General features: G+C 34.6%; 1 protein-coding gene across 3 annotated transcripts in view; it reads left to right on the plus strand.

Annotated features, from left to right (window-relative positions):
- Positions 1-1,403: 1,403 nt before the first annotated feature.
- The window catches only part of LOC127068213 (phosphoinositide 3-kinase adapter protein 1), a 40,043-nt gene continuing 33,457 nt past the window's right edge, over positions 1,404-7,989 (plus strand). The window contains exon 1 of one of the 3 annotated variants that reach the window (XM_051004047.1): positions 1,404-1,881. The gene's annotated coding sequence lies outside the window, so the exon portion shown is untranslated. Of the gene's footprint in view, positions 1,882-1,922; positions 2,284-7,989 lie in introns of those variants that run through there. The other 2 variants (XM_051004064.1, XM_051004054.1) reach the window with 2 other exon arrangements.

The following is a 7,989-nucleotide window of genomic DNA, read 5'->3' on the forward strand; positions in this document are numbered from 1 at the left end:
TGAAGTACTAACCCAAGATTCGATTCTGTTAAACAAGATTAACTCTAAGTTTACGTAGTTGCGAAACTAATTTTCTTTGAAAATTTTCTTTTCGATGATACATACAACATCGAAGACAAATTCTGACAGAAGGAAGGTTACCGTTCTAAGACCAGAAGGAGCGATAAAAGAATAAATAAGGGAACATGGTGTCAGAAGGGTCGAACCCTTTTCTCGCGGAGGAAAGGAGCGTGCTGGTTTAAGAAGGAAATACATCGCTGCGCTTCGTTTCCTTACGCACATGCGTAACAGACACGCAAGCGTGCACGCGCGCGTCACTAACCTTACCTCAACAGAAATTTTCGATAGACTTACTTTCAGAAAGCGCTGTCTTCCTTGCCTTCGTTTCTTTCTTTCTTTTCTCTTTCATTTTTTTTTTATTTTTTTTAATCATTAAGTAGTACACGCATATGTGCGCTGTTATTACTCTTCCTTAACTCGAAACGTACTATGCTTACGTGGAACGTTTTATTTTATATAATTATAAATCTTTAGAGTTGATTCAATCGATGAATTGTTTATTTTTATTTTTACTTTTTATTTATCTATTTACGCATTTTTTTTTTTTTTTTATCAATCAAGAAAGAAAATCAATCACGAAATTTTATACGCGCTCGATGAAAACAGAGACCTAAATAATGGATTTCTCATTTAATGTATACCGACCTTTCACCTTTCCTTACTCGAGCTAAAGTCAAAAGTTCATTCAATCTCTTTGATAAAGCAAGAAAATCAATAATTTCAATATCCAGATTTCTTTAGATCACTTCGATTTCCCTTTAGATACCTGTGGACATAAAAGGATTTTATAATGTAATCTTTTATATAAAAAATGTATCGAATCAATAAGAAAATTTATACATGATTTTTGAAACGTCGCAAAGTGTAAATATCGAGATTAGTCTGTTTCCCATCGGAAGATAAATAGAAGATAACAGAAACTGTAAGAAGAAAAACTTGACCTTGATTATAAGACTTGTGTCTTATTTGTTTCGTAATCATACGAAGCATCAAGTTTATCCTTTTATAGAAGCTTTAACCCTTTTTCCTTTCTTTTCCTTTTAATCGTCGAAACTTTACATCTCGATGCGTACCCCGTGTTTCTTAAGTTATTCATTTTCTCTCTCTCTCTCTCTCTCTCCCTCTTTCTCCCTCCCTCTCTCTCTTTCTCTCTTTCTCTATCTATGTATATCTCTCTTTCTCTCTCCCTCTTTTTCGTAGAGCCAAACGGTCTCGGTACCGTCTCGTTCCATCCTTATTTATCTCGAAATAACGTTGCCGTGCGTATAGTGGCTTAGATGGGCGTTTCTTCGTACGCTGCCAGATGCGTGGGTGGTGGCAGTGAAGTGAGAGAGAGATAAAAACAGAGAAAGAGAAAGAGAGAGAGAAAGGGAGAGAGAGAGAGTAAAAGAAAAAGAGAGAAAGAGAGAAGAATAAGAGAAGGAGAGCACGAACACGACGACGGTCACATGGCCACGCTCGAGTCTTCCTCTTCTTCTTCTTCTGGCCCGACTGTCAGTATTCCGTGAAGTGTTGTGCCGTGCTTGCGTGCAGTGCCGTTTCCTTCGTCGTCTACGACGACCCTGATGAAGACGAGAGCGAATCGAAGAAAAACGATTTTGACGTTAGACCGCGCACGGTTTACTCGAAGTAATTTTATCTTTATACCTGCGAGGGAGCAGAGATTGATAATTAATTCGTACTAAGGTGGAAAATAATGTGTGCATAGAAAAGAAGTAAAAGAAAAATTGTTTTAATAAAAAAGAAGAGAAGAGACAGAGAGAGAGAGAGAGAGAGAGAGAGAGAGAGAATGATCGACTCGCTGACAGGTGGATACTAAAGGTAAGAAAGAATTATTTTCTAAATTGGATCGAAAGTTGGAAAGTTTGCCAGAAACGCACAAGACGTATTCTCAAGACTTAGTTTAGATAATTTATTTAGAGTCTCTTATTGGTAATCTGGATCTATCGACTCTATCGATCACGAGTTCGATCGTTCCATCCGCCAGTTCGTGACGTCAAAAGTAAAATGGATTCAAGGGGATCGTATACAAGGGACGATAACAAATAGTCGTGATGTGTTATTATCGTACGATGTAGTGAGTACAGTGTCTATAGGATGTTATACGGGCTAACACTTCGTGGTTATTATTATCTTGAATATTTAGAGGGCAAATGGTAAACAGCAAGAGATGCGTCGTAGCTTCCGATCGAGCCTGATGATGATGATCACCAATCGTTTAAGGTAGATACCGATTTTTCGCGTCGAAATCTATGTAAATACGATTTCGATCCCTATCTATTTATTAGCAAATGATAAACAGTTGGAATTAATTATTTATTGAATTAATAATGAACGGTTAATTATTATTAAATTAACGGTTTGAAATAATCACGAATTATTTTACGAAAGTATAACATTCTTTTAAGAGTAATGAATTGACAACTTGTTATTTGTATACGCGTGCGTGCGTAAGATCGCACGAATATGGCAAATTTGACGATTTACAAATATGTAAAAATTTATTTTAAAATAAATTTTTTGATTATTACACGAGCGCTTAAAGTTTTATTTTCAAGCTCGTAAGCTCGACTTAATGATCGTCGATGCGAAGAACGATTCCCTCGCGTTCCGAGGAGACGCACGAATGAAAACAAATCGTTAGTCAGTGCTTAAAATAATAATTTGTTAGCCGTTTTCGAGGTAGAACGAATTCCACGAAGGACGACGCTCAGGACGGATCAAAGTTCGCCCCTTGATGATTTTCTAGAGTTAAAGATTTTTCACGAGTACTCTTAAGATCGTTGAACGTCTGCCAATCGTACGAGTTTCGGAAAAGTTCGTTCTATCTTGTTGAAGAATTAACTCATTGTCAGAAGATGATTTAACGACATCTAAGAAAAATGTCTGATTCGCGTATTTTCTCTTCGATAAAATACATGAAAATATTGATGGTGAATTTATATTTGCAAAGTAATTTACAAATAAACCTATCACGAAATAATGATAAATAGAGACATCTGAATTTATATATATATATATATGTATATGTATACATGTGTATGTGTGTATAATTATTTATTTTATCTTTCAACGTTCTAATTGAGTAATTACTGTTTATATTAAAAAATACAAAGTATTATATGATTTGAAGATGTAGTAGAAAAAAAATGGATAATAATAAATTACTGTAGTAATAAATAAAAAATAAGAGGGAGAGAAAAAAAATATGGAAAAAAGAGAGAGCTTCGTTTACGTTCCACGCTTAGCGTTCCAGAGGGACGAATATTTTTAGGGTTGCCCATGTTGAGGAATCTGTACGAATATTCCATTAGGAATTAGGCAGGCAGCTCACCGCGTATATTAATAGATCGAACCTGACAGCCGAATCTGAGCAGACGCGAGGAGTGCGTCTTTCGTGTTTCGTACGACACGACGCGAAATCGTTCCACTCTTCTTCAAACGCATAGCTTTCGAACCTAATCGATTTAAATCTTTGCTTTCGAATTCACTTTTCTTTAACCTTTTTTTTCTTTTAATTTCTTTTCTTCTTTTCTTTCCACGGATTTTACATTCCAAACCGGCGCCTTTCGGTCTTTCGACATTTTTTCTACATCGAGAAAATGCACCGTGGATAAAAATAGAAAGAGAAAAAAAAATATAAAATTGATTTTTGTTTCTCCAATAATATTGCAAGAAAAATATTGTTTATTTAATAACTACGAATCGATATATCTTATATAATAAAAATTAAATTTGGAAATTGACAAAAATAGAAAATTAGATAATTATTTTTATGTAGTAAGCGATTGAAAAGGAATTTAAAAATCGACAAGAACAGAGAAATAGATAATCTTTTCTTGAAAAAGTAGCACCTGGATAAACATAAAACAAAAATAGAATTGATATGTTTTTCAAATTTATTGCAGTAAAAGTATCATATATTTAATGATAGCTACACGAAACGATAATATTACATTTTTTAATTAATTAGAACAAAAATAGATAATTTCCTTATTCAATTAAAATAAGATTTAAATGCTGACAAAAGAAAAAAAAATAGATAATCTCTCCTTGAAAAAATAGCAGCTGGGTAAACATAAAACGAAAATAGAATTGATTTGTTTTACAAATTTAATGCATTAAACATGTTATATATTCAATAGCTATACGAAACGATATACTTTATGTTATAAAAATTCAATTTGTAAATAAACGAGAACAAAATCGTAGATAAATTTTTTATACAATTAAAACTGAATTAAAGAACTCGGAAATATTTAAAAACAGAAAAATAGATCAGATCTCGAGTTCGATGCATATTTACTATTCGATATTTTTATCTTTTTATCATTTTTGTATAATATCCTTGGACTAATAACAATAGAAGAAGAAGAAAAAGAAGGAGAAGAAGAAAGGTGGTCGAACTGAAAGATGTTTTGAAGGATTGACACGTTCACGTCGCAGTTTTACTTCCTGCTTACCTTTTCAAGCATCTATCATACTCGCACGGAATCGTTTTTCTTGTCATGTTCAAGTACCTTGTTAAAAAAAGACGATGCGAAAAAGATGGCCGATTGATGTCGATCGATGATATGAAAATTAATTTTGTAAATTCGTCGTTGACGACGCATTTAAAAACGAACGATACGAAAGTAAGGTGGGCGAATAGTAAGAAGGTCGAGACGACGTTTAATCGAGCATATATAGACATCTAAATCGTGCCACGACGGACGGTGCCATAAGCGTGATGCTTTTTATTACGTAAGTGTCGAACAATGCGTTTAAAAATATGTGCCAATATACTCGCGCACTGAAAAATCATCGACGTCATAATGGAGTAAAAGAAAAAGAAAAAGAAAAATTTATCGTTCCCTGATTTTCGTTATTAAACATTGCGTCATTGTGTTTCGACCTTTTTATGAAAAAAGAAAGGAAAGAGAAGAAGAAAATGTTTCTATAGTAAAAATAACGCCGAATAAATAAAAGGATCATATTATTTTTTTATTTCCGGTTTTATAATCTCGTTTAATAGAATTTAATAGATATAGAATTTCCAAGTAAATCATTGAACAGCTATTCATTAAAACTGTTTACACCTTTTCTCATTGAGTTAACTTTCCGTGAACCGCGAAATTCTTAAGAAAATAATATACATTGTAAAGAGCTTAAGTAACACGTTCGTTATCGTATTGTGTTTTACCGTATTTTAAACGGGTCGATGATATTATTATTAATCTACGTTTCGCACGAGAATTTGCATTTCCAATCGGTCCGACTTAACATGATTTATAAAATTTCGAAATACGATATTGGTTTTAAATAAAAAATACAGATTATATAGAATTAAGGTTAAAACCATCAACAATTATTCCAATATATTAAGGTTTACCTCATATAGATATACTTGAGAAAAAATTTAGAATATTTATCATATTTAAGTAATAGAAAAATATTGTAATAAACATTAAGAAAACAGGATGAAATTTATAAAAGAAATGTTTACTAAACAATAATTTTGACGTTTTTCGAAGTAACTATAAGAAAACGTGAAAGTTTGACATTTTTCAGTAAATAAATAAATAAACATATAAATAAATGAATGAATAAAGATCAAAAAAAGCAGGTTACTTTATACGAATTTTTCTAACGTTTTGAACCTTCAAAGAAGAAAGAAAATGAACAACGAGATTAAGACCGAGTCAGTTTTCTTTTCTAGTCTAGCTTCATGGTTGTCCATATACCTACGTACTTAGGTACACAGATGGACGTGGAATCGCGATCAGTCTGCATAAATCAGAAATTTACTTTAATTTACGCGGCCGACGTGAAAGTTAACGATCCATGTGGCACGTATCTCGATCTCGCGAGGGCGAGGCATGGGCGTGAAGTGTGCTTGGTAGTACGGCCTAGTAGAGGCCGTGCCGAGGGCACGTGCTGCACCGGAAATTCGGTGTTGCAGGTGCGGAGTCGGGATCAACGCGAATTAGTCCGGTCTGCTGGGACGCTGATCGGAAGTTCCATTAATAGAGGAAGGCGAACGATCGGTTAACAATCGTCGAGCCAGCTGAGCCACGTACCTTCGAGACTTTCTATGGCTTTCAAAACCATGACCTTAACGATTCTTTCATAATAATTAAGATAATTAAAATACGGGAAGAGCGTAATTCTTCGATCGACTTTTTGTTTCTCATCGAAATTAAATTGATCCTTTGAATAAAGATTCGACTTAAGTTGAGAAATAACAGGGGAAAGAATTTTTTCGCAATTTTTTTATTCAATCTGCGATCTCTCTCCCTTTCTCTTTTTTTCTCGCTCTATCTCTCCCTCTCTCTTTCTTTCTCGCTTTCTATTTCTCTCTCTCTCTCTCTCTCTCTCTCTCTCTCTCTCTCTCTCTCTCTCTCTCTCTCTCTCTCTCTCTCTCTCTCTGGAATGAATTTTCGTGTAATCCGATTCAAGAATGCAGTCAAGTAAACTCTTTTCTAAATTAATTCAAGACACGTCCAAGCTGCTCGTTGTTTTTTCTCTTCGTTCTTGAAAATCTCGAAAACCTCGATAAGGAGTATTGTAAAGAAAAGAGGTAAAAAAAAAACAGAAAAAAACAAGACAAACAAAAAAAAAGAGATAGAAAGGAGAGAGGATCTTTTTTTAAAAACCCACACTCTGCTTGCAAGCTTTTCTCGACAGTGAATCGAGTCAATACACAACTAGCGTACGTGTTAATTCGCTCTGCTATTCACCGTGATTCATCGCATCAGCTGATTCGTTTGGACAGGGAGAGTAAATCAAAGAGTGGAGCTTTCATGGGAACGATAACCTGCCCTCTCTCTCTCTCTCTCTCTTCTCCACTACTTCTTTCTTTTTCTTTCTTTTTCTTCGTGTACGCGTACATCTCTTCGTCGTTTCTCTCTTCGTCTCTCTCTCTCTCTCTCTCTCTCTCTCTCTCTCTCTCTCTCTCTCGCTCTCTCCCTCGTTTAGAGTGCGTACGAAAATAGTACGCGTGCTCGTTGCAGCAACGAGAATCGAGCCGCAAACTCTCATGACTCGCGGACTCGATGGTGAATTCGATTCGTGGAAAAGCGAAGCCCGTCAAATGAAAAACCATAACGAGAAACGAGGGAATCCCTTGGAAAGTTTCGTACTTCCGATTTACGAATATTATGTCATTTTAAATAACGAGTGGTCGTTCGATCATTAAATAAAGAATTTCGTCATACTAAAAATAAAATGAAATTCTTTTGAAGAAACAATCTGTAAGATCGAAAATTCTTATATTTCCAAGAAAAAGAGAAAGAACTCGATGAAATAAAAAATTTCTAATAAATTCTCGAAATTAATAAATGCCGATCTATAATTGAATTTGAAAGTTCTAGTTGTCGAATGAAGCTTTCAAGTTAAAGAAAGAAACTCGAGAGAGAATTCGACAACAAGTCGAGCGAAGAAATGACGAATGAGAAGAAATAAACCGCGAATAGAACGATCGTCGGCCAGCCGTTCGAAGTGAACTTTGTACGATGCTAATTACATTCCATTACCTCCCTTGTTAGGCGAGCAAGTTTGTCCGATTCCGATCGCGATTTTTCTTTTCAACTTCTGCAATTATTCAAGAACTGCTGCAGAACAGCTGCACGCACTCCTTTTATCTGTGATCTTAATTTACTCGAAAATCGAAAGTGATAAGATCTCATGACGATTCTACTCTCTTTACCTCGATCTATTAATTGCATCTCTCTTTTTCTCTCAGACTTTATCCCATCTACAAACGATTCAGTAATTATTCTCCGTAATTAACTTCCACGCTCTCGTAAACATAAATCCTTCTTGTTTCTTCTCCTGTCAAAAAGAAAAAAAAAAAGAAAAAAGAAAGGAACAGGTAAAAGGAAAGAAAAAAAGAAAGAAAGAAAGAAAGAAGAGTTAGAAGAAGAAAGAAATCAACGTCTACGTCACGTC

This window comes from Vespula vulgaris, chromosome 1 (assembly GCF_905475345.1).
Source record: "Vespula vulgaris chromosome 1, iyVesVulg1.1, whole genome shotgun sequence".
NCBI lineage: Eukaryota > Metazoa > Arthropoda > Insecta > Hymenoptera > Vespidae > Vespula > Vespula vulgaris.